General features: G+C 35.0%; 1 long non-coding RNA gene across 2 annotated transcripts; it reads right to left on the bottom strand.

Annotated features, from left to right (window-relative positions):
- Positions 1 to 14,162: 14,162 nt before the first annotated feature.
- On the bottom strand, positions 14,163 to 17,804 carry LOC133735761 (uncharacterized). 2 transcript variants are annotated; one of them, XR_009859257.1, is made up of 3 exons: positions 17,076 to 17,804; positions 15,347 to 16,304; positions 14,163 to 15,098 (listed from the first exon to the last, which is right to left on the bottom strand). It is a non-coding gene; the product is annotated as an uncharacterized LOC133735761 (long non-coding RNA). The 2 variants fall into 2 exon arrangements; XR_009859256.1 differs by having other exon boundaries at positions 14,163 to 15,498; positions 15,753 to 16,304.
- Positions 17,805 to 18,992: the final 1,188 nt, after the last annotated feature.

Here is an 18,992-nt window from a genome sequence, read left to right as displayed (position 1 = left end):
AATATAATGAGTAAACATATTAATAGCACACACGTATGGATTTAGTATGATTTCAGAAAACAAAGACGAAAACAAAAATAAGGAATGAGGGAGGCTACTTGTTTAAGGTGGAAGATTTTTTTTTAAAAAAAATCTTGCCCTCATTGAACGTCTGGATCAAGTTGTGAGAAAAAATTATCCATGAAGAAAGTCATGTCAGCAATGGGCCAAATAAAGCGGTCAACCACTTATACACTTATAACTCCCTAAGGGGAGCTTAACCACAGTTTATCTACTTTCTGAAATTTTTACATTAGTTGATATAGGTCATAGCCACAAGAATGTGAGAGCTGACAGATCGAAAAAAGAAGTTGCGAGTGAGCGGTTATGAGCATAGTAGTTCTATGTGGTATTTAGGGTTTAGGGTTGACCTAGTAGATCGAGACCCAAACAGCTTCGAAAATAGCTGAAATTTTGACCATAATTATATCTTCTTATCATGGTGACATCCAACGGCCGATTTTGATAAAGTTTATTTCCTCCACGTTGTTCGTCATGGAATGTATATTTTTCAATACAACTAACAAATAAGTTCAACTGCATTAGTAGGCATATAAGGATTTCGTGCGATCTAAACAATCGAAACTGGAAATCGATAAATTTGATATTACCCATCTATTTATAGCGTATTAATAGGTATTGTGTAAAAAAATTAACCTGATCCGCAATCAGTTAGATGTCAAATAAAGCGGTCAACCACTTATACACTTATAACTCCCTAAGGGTAGCTTAACCACGAGTAGATAAACTTTCTGAAATTTTTACATTAGTTGATATAGGTCATAGCCACGAGAGTGTGAGAGCTGACAGATCGAAAAAAGAAGTTGCGAGTGAGCGGTTATGAACATATTAGTTTTAGGTGCTATTTAGGGTTTAGGGTTGACCTAGTAGATCGAGACCTAAACAACTTTGAAAATAGCTGAAATTTTTACCATAATTATATCTTCTTATCATGATGACATCCAACGGCTGATTTTGATAAAGTCTATTTCCTCCACATTGTCCCTCATGGAAGATATATTTTTCAATACAACTAATAAACAGGTTGAACCGCATTAGTAGGCATATAAGGATTTCGTGCGATCTAAACAATCGAAACTGAAAATCGATAAATTTGACATTATCCATCTATTTATAGAGTATTAGTAGGTATTATGTTAAAAAATTAACCCTATCCGTCATCATTTAGATGTCAAATAAAGCGGTCAACCACTTACACACCTATAACTCCCTAAGGAGAGCTTAACCACGGGTAGATAAACTTTTTGAAATTTTTACATTAGTTGATATAGGTCATAGCCATGAGAGTGTGAGAGCTGACAGATCGAAAAAAGAAGTTGCGAGTTAGTGGTTATGAGCATATTAGTTTTATGTGATATTTAGGGTTTAGGGTTAACCTAGTAGATCGAGATCCAAACAACGATGAAAATAGCTGAAATTTTGACCATAATCATATATTCTTATCATGATAACATCCAACGGTCGATTTTGATGAAGTGTATTTCCTCCACATTGTTACTCATGGAAGGTGTACTATTTAATACAACTAATAAACAAGTTAGACCACATTGGTAGACATATAAGGATTTTGTGCGATCTAAATAATCGAAATTGAAATCGATAAATTTGACATTACTCATCTATTTATAGCATATTAATAGGTATTTTGTAAAATAATTAACCTGATCCGCTGTCATTTCGACATTAAATAAAGCGGTCAACCATTTATATGCTTCTACTTCCCTAAGGGGAACTGAACCATGAGGAGATAAACTTCCCTAAATTTTTACATTAGCTGATATAGCTCATACCCACGAGAGTGTGAGAGCTGAAAGATCAAAAAAATAAGTTGCAAATGAGCGGCTATGAGCATATTAGTTTTATGTGGTATTTAGGGTTTAGAGTTGACCTGGTAGATCGAGATCCAAACAAAGACAAAAATAGCTGAAATTTTGACCATAATCATATATTGTTATCATAATGACATCCAACGGCCGATTTTGATAAATTCTATTTTCCTCCACATTGTTCCTCATGGAAGGTATACTATTTGATACAACTAATAAACAAGTTAGACCACACTAGTAAACATATAATAATTTTGTGCGATCCAAATAATCGAAATTGGGAATTGATAAATTTGACATTACCCATCTATTTATAGAGTATGAATAGGTACTGTGTAAAAAAAATTAACTCGATCTGCCGTCATTTCGACATTAAATAAAAATTAACCATTTATATAGAAACAGTGACGAATAAGACTAAGTTGTTCACTCACAAACCTTGTGGGAGAGTGGTTTACTCACACACACTTGTCTGTTCAAACTCTATTTACTCATAGAAAATAGTTCGTCAAATTTTGTTATTCTTATGAAATTCTAAATTAACATAACATTTTTCATATGTATATATCTTTTATCTAAAAAACTCTTCTCCACGACTCCAATATTGAAATTAAATATGCATACTTATTTTTTCTTATTATAATTTTGTTTGCACATTTTAATGTTTATTATAAAAGAAATTTAAACACAAACCTTAACATTGCATTCCTTTTTCTGGAAGTCCAACAACAAAAAACAGAAGAAACAGCTTCCCAAAAATAAAAAAAAAAGTTTTTGGCTCGAAGTCTTGAACCTGCAGCCCACTGTCCACCATAACTATTAACTAGTATGTGACTGTGTGGCTTCACCGCTATGTCAACCAGTATTGGTAGTTCATTTTTCGTTCATTTGAACTACTAATTTTTCTCTTCTTTATCTGTCTCAGTCTTTCAGGAACCGAAAATTCTTCGTCCTCTGCAACTGCAAGTAGCTCTTCTTGCTGCAAAGTATAAAAGAGCCCAATGTTTTCTCCGTCTTGAATAGGAAAAAGAACAGAACTGCTCTCTACTCCAATTTTTCCTTCAATTTTGGGTGAAAAGGTAAGTATGAATTTGGGTATTGCAGAATTTGAATAGGATTCATGAGATTTTGCAGAATTTCGGTATCGCATGCAGTTGATGAAGAATCCAACACGTTCTCTTCCGAATTTCATCTCCGTCCAAAATCTATTCCACTAAAATTCATAGTTAGGATATAAATTGTAGCCAATTTCTTCTCCAGTTCTCCAATTCTGCTTGTTCCAGATTCCCTGCAAATTGGAATTCAATTTCGTGTGGAAATTCAAGATCTGAATGATTCAGTCGAATAGAATCAAAGAGAAACAAAAAGAATGAGCTGTGATGGTGACGAGATCCAGATAAATGAATTTCCTCCGGTCTGGATAAAAGTCAATTAACCTATCAGTGGGATTCGCGTCTGTGGCTACATGACAAAGGGGGGCTGGGTAAATCAATTGGGTGTTTAACCCGTCTACGACAAACTCGATTTTTACCCCAAGATTCAACCATCAACTGGGAACAGGCTAAGCCTTTCCCGTCTCTAATTCCTTGTAATATGTTTACACGTGCATATCACGTGTCTGGGCCCAAACAAGACGAGCATGGAGAGCTCGGAGCACTGAAGACGTTCCCGGTTTTTACACCATTCACTCCTTGTGACGCCCAAAGAAAACCACTCAATTTGGCCACTTTTTCATTTATTTTTTCTAGTTATCGGTGGAAAATGACACATGATTAGCTTATTTCAATTCTAAAAACAATCTCAATAATTGAAATTTAGTAAGTGATTGAATTTTGTAATGGACTATGGTATTCTTCTCGTAATCAGCTTGTGGCAGGTAAGGATTAAAATATTGGTTTTTACATATCTATCGAAATTTAAAAAAAAATATATATATATCGGAAGTTAGGTTAGTAACTCACACACCCATGTAGTGGTATTCCAGCACCTGCATCGTCATTGCGGCGAAAGCCAGACTAATCCACTACACCGTAGACGTACGAACCCAAAGTGTCCCTCAAATCTGCTGGCCACGGGATGTAACTGGGATATATCTTTTTTGAAAGAGTCAATATGTCAACTTTATCTACATCCAAAAAGAGACTAAATGGTTCCATCAAGTTTTTGGAGTTACTTTTTGAAACATGGCTCCATCAACTTAATTTGTTTTTTTGTTGTTGAAATTGCTTCATCATGAATTCTCCTCACCCATCTTGAGGGAATTTCTCCTAATCTAAGTTCCACTCCTCATTCGAATTTCTCTCGAAGGGAATACTTCTCACTCATATTCGCTTTGAGGAGAAATTTTCCCATCCACATTCGCCTTGAGGAGATCTCTCCTCACACATATTTGCATTTAGAGAATTATTACTTACCTAGATTCGCCTTGAGGGGATTTCTCTTCACCCAAATCTGCCTTCAAAGGTTTTACTTCGAGGTATTTTTCCCAAACAGATTAATTTACCTCATAGGCCATATCCCGTTTAAAATTTTACACCCCCACATAATCTCCATATTCCATAATGTAAGTTTATCTGTAAATAAGTGAGTTTTTGTTTTTCTATTTTTTGTTTTTTTCTATAAGATTTTACAGATATTTCTTCATTTTATTGGGATACATCCTAAAATCTTATATATCAAGAAAATTTGATTATATCGGAGAAACTTCGCAGAAACGGTGGAAAATATTTTATTTTCCCTCTGTGATTTATCGGTCCCTCCAAAAAGAGAGATATTGGGATATATATTAGGAATATCGCAAATATTTCAATTCTCACAGAATTTAATGAAGCCACTATATACTCGTTGATTGTAAGTTTTTTCATTGATCGAAGCATTCAAGTACGCTTGGTTTTTTTTTTTTTTCAATTCACAAATAACGAAGGTCTCATGACGAATGCAAGTGGCATTAGTTTCTTCTTTGTAAACGTGAGTACGTGAGGTTTGTGTTTCACTCAATACGTTATTGGTGTAATTTAAAAAAAAAAAAAATATATATATATATATATATATATATATATATATATATATATATACAAGCTAGTGTACTGGTGGGTATGAGATACCCTCATTTGAACCAAAATTACAACATTGAGAACAAAAGTTACCATATTCATTTACACTATTTACATATAGTTAAACAAAAATTACAACATTGACAACGAATTTGTTCAAAAGCTTGTAAAAATGTCGTAAGAGGTGTAATTACCATTATTAGAACTAAGATTACAACATTGACAACGAATTTGTTCAAAAACTTGTAAAATGTCGTAAGAGGTGTAATTACCATTATTAGAACTAAAATTACACAAAGTAAGACTCAAATTACAACTTTGACAACAAAATTTGTTCTCATTTTTGTAAATGTGGGTATGAGATACCCACCACTACACTAGAATTTTCCTATATATATATATAAAATATAAAACCAATCAAGGTTAGGTTTCTGAGAAATTTGTGTGGATGCCATTGATGCAAGGCTCAATTCTTGGGGAAGTGTCCTACACATATTGGATTCCTTTCGATTACCGCATCTGCATGTGTAAGTTATACACAGAACAACACCGTCCTGCATACAAAATCAAGGTTGGCTTTATTCAATATTTGGGTGGTTGTAGTTATTGCAAAGCTTAATTCTTGGGTCACTGTCCTACACAAACTGGGACACTGTCCTACGCACAATGGATTCTGCTGCTGAGGTAAAACCTACTTCACTCTTTTGCTGCTCCTCCATGCCCATCTTTTCTTGGACCCCATCTAATTGCTCTTCTTCCCTCTCCCTCTTTCTGCAAATTGGCTTTCCAGTAATAAGCACCACTCCCTCTCCAGACACACGTGTGTTTACTTAATCTTTCCTTGCTTCCTTTGTTTGTAGGACTGTGTTGTTCAAAGAGCTCGTTTATTTATGAGCAAAATAGCGATGAATTCAAACTATCAGTTCCATTAAGTACATATTTTGTAGCTGGCTATTAGTGATGCAGTACAAAATGTGGCACGTGAATGTGGTTTAATTAGTTTTATTTTCTTCGGTTTTCGTTGTCTTTTGTAATTCATAGTGGTTTATAGTGAAGTTTTTGAAATTTACATTTATCTCGATATTTATCAATATAAATGTATAATATGAACAGGGTACTATATTTCCGTATTCTCGTACTCTAGCTCGATACTTCCGTTTCTATCGATATCTTGCGTTATATCGACTGTGAAACATGACTACAGTGTCACTAAAATGAACAAAAGTTTCCTGAGAAAAAAAGAAAACAAAGAATTAGTGTTTGATCGCTAACGTACGCAGACAGCACTATGTGATAAAATAGAGATTTGTCATTTTCAGGTAACTTGGATAAGATGGCATGATGATCGATGCACCAACTGAAATAATATATGTTTGGTTCGAAAAACTACTGGGTCCATTGGCCGTTTTTGCAGATCGATCGAGAGGTCATCTTGGCCCTCCCTCCCTCCTTCCATGGCAGAAAGGAAGAGAGAAAGTTACAGTAACCAGAAAATGTATATGCATTTTCTTTTTAGAGCTTGTGTTGTATGCATCTACATGAGTTGTCGTATTCTGCTATAACCTCATTTATGCCTTGTTTTGTCTGTTTTGTTCTCATGGATCGTGAAAGTTAGGAAACACTGTTGTTCCTGGTGGTTGATTAAGTAGCTGAGCTTATCCTGTAATACTTAGGTAGCCTCTCCAGTGGAATTCCACAGCTTTCAATTTGGTTTAGATCATTAATTGTTAGATCTGTTGTAAACGGGCCATTGGGGGGAGACGACTGGTTTATATGAAAAGGACGTCGATGCGCTTGTATTTAATCAACATGTTCGTTAATAAGCACTGTAGCAATTTGAAACTATGCAAACAAAACCAAAGTTTGTGAGGTTTATGTAGCTCCCTAATAATGGAAGTCCAATAATATGATCGGTATACATTGTACTATGCTTATCTGTGAATAGCTTAAGCTCTAAGGGCCGACAGTTATCTAACAAAATGATAATACAAGAGCATTTTTCAGGTGCAACTCTGGAACTTCTCAAAAAGCAGCACATGAAGAAAAGTGTTAGTTTGATATATAAATTTTTACTTTATTAGTGGTAGGCTGAAAATAATTAATGTATTATTCGTTTGATATATATTGTTAGACTCATTTTTTAACTAACTTGAGAGTTGGATTTAATCGAATTCAATTAACTCCGAGGAGTTTTAATCTCCATACCTTTCCCTTCTATCAAACCAACTATACGGAAACACGCATTTAAACACCATGAAGATAAGCTAGGGCCAAGATGCAAATCTGATATCATTTGCTGCGAGTGTGCCAAATTCCTAAGAATTATAAATCTTTCTTAGCAAATAATGAGCTAATAAATTGGCAGCTTTATGCACTTTTGAACTGCTAGCTATTCCACATCATAGCAATCAATGGTGAATTAATTAATTAAACAAGATCCCGTTCTCCATATGCATTCATTTTAATTCACATCCTTTTGTGGAGGACCAACCATTAACTTGGCAAGAGGATAAACATTAGACAAGTGGTAGTTTATGCATATAGATCAATAGCCTTTTCTTTGTGGGATGATCAAAACCATTTGCTATAACCACGGCAAGTGGTACAGTGAATGTATTTGGTTCCTTCACGGGAACGTTTAACATGTGGAATTCCCACGTCATTCGAACGTTGAGTTGGTTTAGTGTAATTGTTGAATTCTGCAATGTCATGATGACCGTTCGGACCTCCAGTAGATTAGTTTTTGAGCCTATAAAGCCTTTAGGATACTGCGATCACTCCGAGAGGAGGGTGTCAAAACAAAACAAAAAATATCATTTGCAACTAGCAATAGTATACAATTAGTCACCCGGTGATCAATGACTTAAGAAATTTGTGATTACTCACCGTTCAATTCATTTTTAAATGAATGTACTTTAAGAATCTCAATCTTAACATACTTTTGAAATGTTGAGTAATTACAAATTTCTTGATCAACTGGCCACCGTACATGATACCATTGCTATGAAAAGTTCCAATGTACATTAGTGTACGATAAACCAAGTAGCTTAGATTCAATACAAAGGTAAAATAACTTCATACATATATTAGTAGACTAGCTTAACTTGATTTTAAATTGATCTACCTCTATTTGAATTAATCTACCTTTAGGCCCTGTTTGGTTGGTGGAAAGGAAATGAATCATTTTCCTTTCTATTGGGAAAGTGAATCCTGAGGGGGGGGGGGAGAGGAACCAATTTCCTTCACTTTTTCCTTTTCTTTGGGAACCAATTTCCCTTCCTTGGCTGTCCCAAACGCAGGAAAGGAAACATTTTCCTTTCCCAATGCCCAGATTCTGGGAAACAAACATGGCGTTATATCAAGTTAATCTACATAATGCATTTGATATATATTAATGTATTGTGGATGACCCCCTTGCTACTAGACCTAACTATGACTATGACAGTATGACTAAACTATTAATTCCACGAATATTGAACTCAACTGTTTGACAAGTTTGGCGTATGAAGAATATGAGAGAGAAAAACAAGTATATCCACAGAAGATGTGTGCACTTAATGCGGCACATTCATGCACATTTTATAACGTATTTTATTTATATGTGCTTGTCAATGTGGCTGTTGCCTGTGGGGGTACCTCTTGTTCAAAACACATACCCTTTGCTAACTTAACCCAAATTGCTCATGCCCAGGTTCAGCTTCTTGAAAATTCCACCATACATAGCTGTCATAGGTTGGTCAGTGACAAGTTGTTTGTAGAGAAAATGGCAATACATTGTGGTAAATGCACAGAGAAGGCCTCTCCTTATAGACTCTTCTGGCTGCTGCAGACAGGAATTGAACTGTGTGATAGGTCATTTTCATATTCATCAATGCTAGCTCATCAGCTTGTTTTGTTTTGCAGGGTAAATTAACTGACCAATAGGCAATTACCCACAAATTTTAAAAGCAAGTGGAGAGTCTATCGTGCAACCAAGAAAGCAGATGAATGTAAGTTGTTCGATGAAATGCCTCAAAAAAAAATTAAAGTCAGTAATCTGTGTATTTTTCAATTCATGAAAAAGAAAATTTATGAATCCGTCACTCTTATGTGAACATATAAAGATGGGCGGTTAGATTACATAGATAAACATATCTGATATCTCTAATTTTTTTAGTATGTGATGCAGATTTCTTTTTCAGATAGCTAGTAATATATACAAATTAAACCCCGCATCATTGACCGGAATCTGTTACTGCATTATGTTGATTTGTCTTTTGGTCTTTATCGCAGAGACACTAGTGTCTTGTTTACCTGCCCTGAGTAAATGCCTTCCCCTGAAAGCCTGTTCTGCACAAATAATCAAATCCAAAATTGGTCAGGATAAACTTTCATATTATATAATTGTGATAGGCATGCATGGAATGAAACGCATGAACACACCAACAGATAAAGTTAGATAAAAGGCAAAGGGCGAGATATGCCCCTTTACCTAACAAATAAATCCAGTGTGTCAGAGAAAGAGAAGGACAGACCAATCTCCATGATTGGAATGAATGAATGAATGAATTGAATTTGGTTGGTTCAATCCCAGAGATCCAGGGCCTTGTAAATTTCATACAGAGGGGGATGGGCTAGTACTACAGATAGGCCGTACAACAACCTAGAGACACAATTGACCTCTCTGGAAGCTTGAAGAATCGTGTGTGCCACTGCCATGTGAATAGAATGAGACATCTTACCCTCCTCCTCTCTCATGGCTTATCTCTTTCTAATTGTATTGCAACCCTTCACACTTGACTATAAAACCAACTGGTTAGCCAAATTATTTGGGACTCGGTTTCAACATGGTCCTACTTTAGTTATCCATACACATATGGCCATATGAAAAAGAAAGAACAATAATCAAATTATTCAAACCCCATCTATTTTTGTCATGAATGTACAAGGTACAAGTCTAGTCTATAGGGTAAACCGTATAACATTTTCTCTATTATTTTAGCCCAGCATGTCAATTTCGTACATCGGTTCATATTTACCGTAAGGTGGGAGTAGCGTGCTTGATAAATTGCGACAAAGAGAGGTTAGACAATAAGTTGTGAAAAACTCATAGTCTACATTTTCTAATATATATAATAGAAACTGATCGCACCATTCTTGGTATAACATTTTCTCTATTATTTTAGCCCAGCATGTCAATTTCGTACATCGGTTCATATTTACCGTAAGGTGGGAGTAGTGTGCTTGATAAATTGCGACAAAGAGAGGTTAGACAATAAGTTGTGAAAAACTCATAGTCTACATTTTCTAATATGTATAAATAGAAACTGATCGCACCATTCTTAGTGGTCAAATTATTCAAACCCCATCTATTTTTGTCATGAATGTACAAGGTACAAGTCTAGTCTATAGGGTAAACCGTAGAACATTTTCTCTATTATTTTAGCCCAGCATGTCAATTTCGTACATCGGTTCATATTTACCGTAAGGTGGGAGTAGCGTGCTTGATAAATTGCGACAAAGAGAGGTTAGACAATAAGTTGTGAAAAACTCATAGTCTACATTTTCTAATATGTATAAATAGAAACTGATCGCACCATTCTTGGTGGTCAAAGGGAAGGAAGTGTTCTGACATGATCTTCCGGTACAGATCAATCTCTAGGCCTAGAAAGTATTTGAGGAACTGTATGATCTCTATTAAAAAAAAAAAATGTTCACACCCTATGGGTGGTTACCCGTCTAGAAGTGAGTAGTTAGTTTATGACGTTTCTGATTAATTATTTATTTAAGTTTTGATTTTTTATTTAAATTAAAAAGATTTATAAAGTTATTTAATATTTTAGAGATATAAAAACAAAAAAAATTCAATTATGGTAAGCAAAAACCCTCTTCTCTTAAATATAACTAGCATTCTTCACACATGCTCCTGCATGTATGATACTTCTTTTTGTTTTTTTTTTTAAGAAAATTAAAAAAATGAAAAGAAATAAAACAGTTAATGCAGAGAGAAAATAGTGGAAGAGAAAAGTGGGGGTTGTAGGATAATTTCTTTTTAATCACAAAATCTATTTTGTAATTATCATATTTACCCTTGTGATTTAATTTATTCTCAAAGTTTTTTAATCTTTCAGGGTTAAATCAATCAAAATTTATTTATTTTGCCTAACAAAACATCTTCTCTTAAATCAGTCAAAACTCCCCACGTTACTCCAATGATTATTTTGTTTTTTTTTTCTTTTAAAAATTAATCACACACACAGAGTGTGTGTTTTGGTCTGCGGGTGTTTTGAGAAAGATAAAATAGTCAATTCACAAATAAAAGAAAAATAAAAAAAATTTAACAAAAAAAATCAAAAATCAAAAACAAAATACGTGCAGCAAATTCCTCCACATTCTGTAGAATAACTTCCCACATAATTATCCACACCTATAGGGTGTGTTTGGAATCTAGGTATTTGCGGGTGATTATAGGTAGTTGGATCCGTAACTTCTAAGATGAATTAGAGAGGGGGTTCCAGAGATATTTCTATTAGGAGCAATAGGAGAAATCACCCTTACTAAACATAATTTTTCCCCAATTAATTTGCCTCGTCAACTTAGTTTATCAATTCATAATTTCTTGTCAGTGAGGGATGAAATCAATCCACGATAAAACAGGTTGGCCTCGTATCGATGAGCGAATGAGTGGGCAAGAATGTTCCTTAGTACTCAAATTATATTGATCCCGATGTTACAATCCCAATCGACATGACTAGTTACTTACTGGTAGCAACATGTACGCATTACTAAATCAACACTTAGATCAGTTGATAGCAAAACCATTTCCCAAGACAAATTGGTTGATAGGGCTTTTCAATCAACTAAGAAAAACACATTCATTGACAGCAAAAAAATAATGGCCTGCCTATCACTTACGAAGTCTACTATCCCTATCCAGTATCCCAACTACCAGATCTCAGCAAGAGAGATAATGTTCTTCAAGTCTTTCAACTCAAATCTATAGACTGTCATGTCCCAAATAGAAACAATGAACCTTAGAGCCTAGGTTGAGCAACTATTAATGAACTGGACCATCTATTATTTGGTTAAAGAAAAAGAAAAAACTTTTATACATGCATTATTAATTTGTTCATGTGGAAAATTCTTAGTTCCATATACATTGAACAAGGATTAGTATGATCAATTGTATTACTCATATGTCTACTTAATGCTTCGCTTAAAATTTTTGATAGAATTCGGTGTATTATTAATAGTATGAGTGCACATCAGTTATTCATTCAATAGGAATTATTCATCGATATTAGTTATTACTCATATTTCTAGCTATGCAATTAAAAAAGGGCTAGCATGTCTTAGTTGAAAATTGAAACCAACCCTGGTCGAATAACTGCTACAGCGAACGCGCTGTTCATTTCAGAATTTAGTTTTTTTTTTTTTCATTACATCAATACGAGCAAGAATTACATTATGAGCAGGACCCAATTGACCCTACTCAATTTTTTCTTCTTTTTTGACCTTAAGACCCTACCCATCTCAATTCAATCTGGACCTGTTTGATACCCTTGTGTTACATCACCTTGACTACTGACTTGGAATGTGTATAAACTCCTTTTTTCCAAACTTCCCCCAACTGCCTAGAAACGGTGAAAGCTAAGTTTTGATCTCATAACATGTGAAAAGGCTAACATTTGTTTAAAAGACAAACTATATATGGATGATGTATGCTGTGATGCATATTGGAATTGCGTTAGGAATTGTATACATAGAAGAATACCATATTTATATAAGATACTTTGAATGGTCAAATTACACGCATAATGTTAAGTATTAGCATAAGATTGAATCTGAGATTTGAGAGAGACATGCAGGCCAAAGAAGATACGTCCAGGAAGCCAAAAGCAGTAGGGTTTTGAAATCAACCTGATCGATTTGTTTCTGTGCTTAAACATATGCTGTTCAAGGTCAACAAGGAATCTGTATTATCAACTAATAATGTGTATTGTAGGGAAGGTAGTATCTGTGGAGGAAAATTAATTATTTTGTTATATATATATAAAGTGGTTTATTGGCTTTCAATAAGGTTATGACAAGAAAAATAGACTGGCAAACTGAAACACGTACTAGTTAGTATGGAGAGTCTCTGAAAGCGATTCGGAAAAATATTAAGAATTCAAATCTTTATAGTATCTTTCTTTTTCCTCGATTAAGAACAATAGAATATTTTCTTGATTATCTTGTGCAAGTGTGATAATTAAGTTCGATGCATGGTCCAGTACTCATGTGGCTTCTGCTGATCTTAAATTTGTACCACAAGGTTTTCTGGAAATGTAGCTAGGATGAGACTTTCAATGGCTTCAGTAAGATGTGAAAACGTACACATTCATAACTCATCTCTCGCATGCTATGACTAAACCCGGCCCTAACCCTATAAACAAGCAAAGATGCTTTCTAAGACATTTTCCATGTGGAAAGTGGAAATTGTAATGTATATATCTTTATCATCATGCATTCAGCGGAAATTGTTCGATAAAATGTCTCGAAAAGTCTTTTATTCTACTAACAAATATACATTTCGAACTCATCACTATCTATATTCATGCTGCTAAGAAAAAGGGATATTGTGATTATTGTCTAATTGCTAACGCAGGATTCCACTGACCTCTATAAAAGTTAAGGTGACCTCTCAACCAAGGAATGGATCACACTATTGACTATTAAAACTTTACTAAATATTATTTATCAAAATGGACTATAGGGATCAATGACTGACTTAATTAAATATCCAATCATCGAAAAAAAAAAAAACTTAAACTAAATATCCTGGTGGTTATTCAAGTAGGTAAAGTACTCGATAATCTGTAAAGTAGAAGGAAAAAGTCATTTTCGAAAGACGAAGACTACTTATTAGATACAATTAGAATCAAATAATGGATTTGATGCTTCATCCAAGAGTGGTATCAATCCTAAAGAAATGTCATATGTCATGTGTTGTAATGATGGTATGCGACGTACTGTGTTTCTGGATTTAAATTTTAGGTTAACATTACATCAGATTGACCGCTGAGACTAATGGAAAGCTCCTGTTTTGGATTCAACTATATAAACTAGAACATATAGGGTATCATCTGAGGCCAATGCCATTGAGAAATAATTAGGACTGCTTCCCGCCCCTATAATTCATTTTCTAAAGTTTTTCTGATATTTAGAGTTCGACGGCCGGCAAGTCGGCAACATCAATCTAGCTCCCTCAGTTAGCACTTAGCAGTCTTGGATTTATATAGTTGTATATTTAGTTTCCCATTTGGAATAAATCTTATTGTAACTCCTTGAGTTGACAACTGAGGTTGTATTTGAGATGGAATAATGTTCTCATTGATATAATACAAATTAGCTTCTTGTACAACAAATAAATCTCTACAAATTAGAGATACAAAATATTACAATATTAATTACAAAATATTTTGAATACTCCCTCTCAAGTTGGAGAGTACTTGACTCCCAACTTGCACAACAAGGCTTTGAATTCGTCTTAATTTGCCTAACGCCCTTGTGAATATATATGCTAATTGCTGTAAAAAACCAACATATCGGGTACCATTCAATATCTTGTCTTGAATAAAATGACAAATCCATTTCAATGTGAAGTGTTTTCTCATGAAAAAGTGGGTTTGCGGCTATGTGTAGAGCTGCTTGATTGTCATAATGTAAAATGGTAGGTATGGTAATGGGCATATGCAAATTAGCAAACAAATATGCAACCAAGTGAGTTCACAATATGTATCAGCCATTGCTCTACCCTCGGCCTCGGCACTAGACAATGAGATCGTCTTTTGTCTTTTGGTACGTGATCGATGAGATCAAAAATTCTCATAAGAAAACACAATATCTAGTGGCAGACCGATGAGTAATAGGACAACCGGCCCAATCTGAAACGTAAAAGCAAACCTTGGCCAGGAGAGGATATCAAGTATCTGACAACTCGAAGTGTAGCAGTCATGTGAGGTTGACACGGCTCATGCATGAATATACTAAGAACATGAATAGAATAGATAATCTGGTGATTAGAAGGTATATGATCGAGATGTCTAACCAAACATTAATATGCAACCGGATCCTTAAGTAGCTCACCTGTATTTGATAAGCTAGGCTTCTTCCATGAGAAAATCAACTGGCTTTACACCTAAAAAACCAGTGTTCTTGATAATCTCTAAACAATACTTGCGTTAAAATATATAAATGCCTTTTTTTTAACGAGCAATCTCAATTCCAAGGAAGTATTTAAGGTCACCCAGATCTTTGATGCGAAAACAGGTATGAAGAAATTGTTTGAGAGCTTTGATGAAGTTCAGGTTGTTCCCAATAATGAGGACATCATTAATATAAATTAATAAATTAATAATTAATATAAATTGTAAGAGAATTACCAACCTTGGATAAAAGAGAGTAGTCAGCCTTTGATTGAGTGAATCCGATGGCAAGAATTGCTTCCGTAAACTTGGCAAACCATTGACGAGAAGCTTGCTTCAAACCATATAGGGATTTGTTAAGGTGACACATAATTCCCTCTTGTCGCCGAAGACCTGGAGGAGTAGACATGTACAATTCTTCATGCAAATCACTATTAAGAAAAACATTATTAACGCCAAGCTTGTGAAGAAACCAGCCTTAACAGACATCAACGACAAGGAGGTAGCGAACAATAATCATCTTTGTTGTGGGTAAAAAAGTATCATGGTAATCAATCCTAACAGCTTGAGTAAAGCCCTTAGCAACAATGAGAGCTTTATAGCTCTCAATAGAACCATCAACATTATATTTAATTCGATATACCCACTTGTAAGGAATAAGATGTTTGCCAAGAGGAAGAGGGACAAGTGTCCAAGTGTTGTTGGCAGTGGGAGCGACAAGTTCATCTTCCATTACTTGTTACCATTTAGGATCAAAGGCTGCATCTGCATAAGAAAAGGGCTCCTCAACCCTATTAATGTAAGTAACATAAGAAAGATGGGAAGATGAGTACCGTTGATAAGAGATGAAATTACAAAAAGGGTAACTTGTACTTGGTGGAGGACTTGACAGAGGAGATGATAGATGGTGTGAAGGTAGAATCGCCTGGTAACAGATATAATCACGAAGATGAACATTGGGTTCATGAAAGTGCTAGGACGGGCAGAGAGCGAGATCATGGGTAGGAAGGGGAATAAGATTAGGGTTTGGAGAGAGATTGGGGTTAGGATTTGGTGCAGGTGTAGGCTGAGGAGGTAGTAGGTCAGGTTGGGCTGGTATACGCTGATACGCTAAAAGCAAGCGCATAATTTAACCCTGAAAACATCGTTAGAAGTATAAGCAAATAGGGATCGTTCTATTCCGGGGATTGAGGGTACACCTGTCATTGTCAAAAAAAACAAATAAAGAATTAAAATAATAAAGTAAAAAGTATTATGTACAAAAATAAAATAAAGAATAAAAATATATACAAGTTAATATAAAAAGGGGGGTTTTGAGATTATAGAATTGGAATTAAAATTAAATGAAATAAAGAAAGTGTAAAAACACATATACAAGGGTGGAACACAAGAAACAAAGATCAAAACTACAATCATATGAATGAAATCCAATTACAATTCCTATAGTTGATTATCTATGTCATGAGAAATAAGTTGACCATGTGAAACATTCAAAGCAAATGATTTCCCATATTTTACTTTCCTTGAATATTTAATCTAAGTGAAAGCACCTAAATTAAACCTATTGAACATGCAATCATAGTCTAGAAAACTAGCTAATCAAGAACACATTCAATGCATGAAGAACAAAGAAAGGATGTCAACCAAAGTGCACAACCTAGTATGAAAAAGTCCATCTATTTGCAATCCTCCTTAATTGATTTCGACTTTTGTCCAAAGCCTTTACTACTTAAATCTAGCACCAATTACATGCATATATCCTAAGTTGGCCATCAAAGAACACGTACATATAAAAGTTTTCCATAATCCAAAATCAATTAAGCAATCTCACATAAGCAACATAAAAATCAACATAAAGAAATCACAATTTTTATTCAAACATAGAAATTGGGCTTAAACTTTGCCCTTAATGTTATTGTTAACTAGAAACAAATTCCTACGAAATTAAATAAGGAAAAAGAATGAATTACACCGTGAGTTGGAGATGGAGATGGAGTGCTTGAAACGTTGAAATCTTGAATCTTGGAAGCAAGCCTTCAAGGTGGACGATGGAGGATATGATATTCCCGGCTCCTTCTTCTTCTTCTTCTTCTTACTTGAAAACGCAGAATTTTGCAACTAGAGAATGGAGAGAAAAATGGAATGGAAATGGAGAGACAAAGAAGATGAAATGGATGAAGGAATGTGTTTAGAGTGAGAGGAGAAGGTGTTTATATAGGGAAGAAAAAGAAGAGTGAAATGATAAATGGAAGAAAAATAATGAAAGTGGTTTGTAAAATATGGAAAAGATGGAGTAATGATGAAATGAAAGCAAGGCATGAAGGTGCAGAAGTATGGAAGTGATGATGATCTATTGGAGCAGAAAAATATATCCAAGGAAAAAGAGAAAAGCATCTAGCTTTCTTCATGTGGATAGGAAACATGAACATGTGAATATTGAGCTGGTTTTAGGTCAGTTTCTGCCCCTTTATTCCTTCAATTATTTCTCCAACAGGAATTCAGTTTTGGCTCTTGACTTCTTCATATGAAATGATCTACCATGAGTGTAGATCATTTTGGTAAAATTTCAGAATTTATTTCCATGCCTTTGGGCCAGAATCTCTGCTGGACTCCTTACGGGTCCAGTTTTCCAGTTTTGCTTCTGCAGGAAATTGGGCTGACTGTTTGAAGGCCTTCCACTCAATTCTAGCTCTGGCACTCTTCATACGAAATGGTCCTTAGGATGTCTAGAATGGATCTGGAAAGTTTCAGCTGATTTGGAGTTCATTTGGTCAGGCGGCCGCTCCTTCTTCCTTGCTTGGCTTGGTTTCTCCTAGCCGGAGTAGGAAAATGTGTAAAATTGACCTTTTAGTACATTTCCATTTTTCTCCATCATTTATAGGTAATTATGGACCTAATGCTCATTTCATCATCATCTACTCCAATGTACCTAAAAAAATAGAAATTAAGTTAAAAATCGATTCGTTAAGGAATTAACTAAGCAAAATGTGAGGAATTAACTATTAAAATACCACATTAAAATGCTCCTATCATACGCGCTAGTGCGACGAGTCATGCAGGGGTAGGCCTGGAGGCGCATACAGGTGCGTCGTCGATTTACGCAAGGTTAGGCATTGGTGTGGCGGGGTGTGCTTGGTCGGGTTCGAAGGTATTACCTGGACCAAGTGTGAGTGCAAGAAGAGCAAAAGATGACGCATGTACATTGGGTAAAGGAAGAATAGAATAAGACACAAGTGCGTTAGTATGAAGGCGCGATGGAGCCAGCGACCGAGTAGCAAGAGACGCAACCATCAGGTGCTAACGGAGGCGTGTCTGAGGCTGGGTTCGGTAACACAGGGTCAGAAGAAGAAAGAAGGGAAGGAATTTGGAGAGCAAAATGAAAAGTATTTTCAAGGAGAAAAAAAACGTCCATATTAGTAAAAAAAATAATAATTTGTTTTCAGATTATAGATCTTGTAAGCTTTTTGGCCTATTAGATACCTAATAAAAATGCATTTTTGAGCTCATGAGCAAATATTGAGGATGGATGAACATAAGTTGCAAAAGCAACAGATCCAAAAACACTCATGTGAGAATAGTCAGGAGGCATGTGATAAAAGACTTCAAATGGGGTTTTCTTATTCTATAAAGGTGCAGAAAGGCAATTAATTGTGTACCCGTAGCGGTGAACACATTTTCCTCAAAAATCAATTGGCAAGTGAAATTAGAAGCGAAGAGCTCTAGCAGTTTCTAAGAGATGTCTAAGTTTACGTTCAACAACACCATTTTGTTGAGGTGTAAACGCAAGAATGTTGAAAAAGATTCCCTTCTTTAAGAAAAAAATCTTGTAAAGAAAGAAATTCCGCCCTATTATCAGAACGTATTTGTTGAACATGAGTTTGAAATTG

Source organism: Rosa rugosa, chromosome 3 (assembly GCF_958449725.1).
Source record: "Rosa rugosa chromosome 3, drRosRugo1.1, whole genome shotgun sequence".
Taxonomy (NCBI): Eukaryota; Viridiplantae; Streptophyta; class Magnoliopsida; order Rosales; family Rosaceae; genus Rosa; species Rosa rugosa.
Note: the sequence above shows the minus strand (reverse complement) of the source record. Positions and strands in the feature narration are given on the sequence as shown.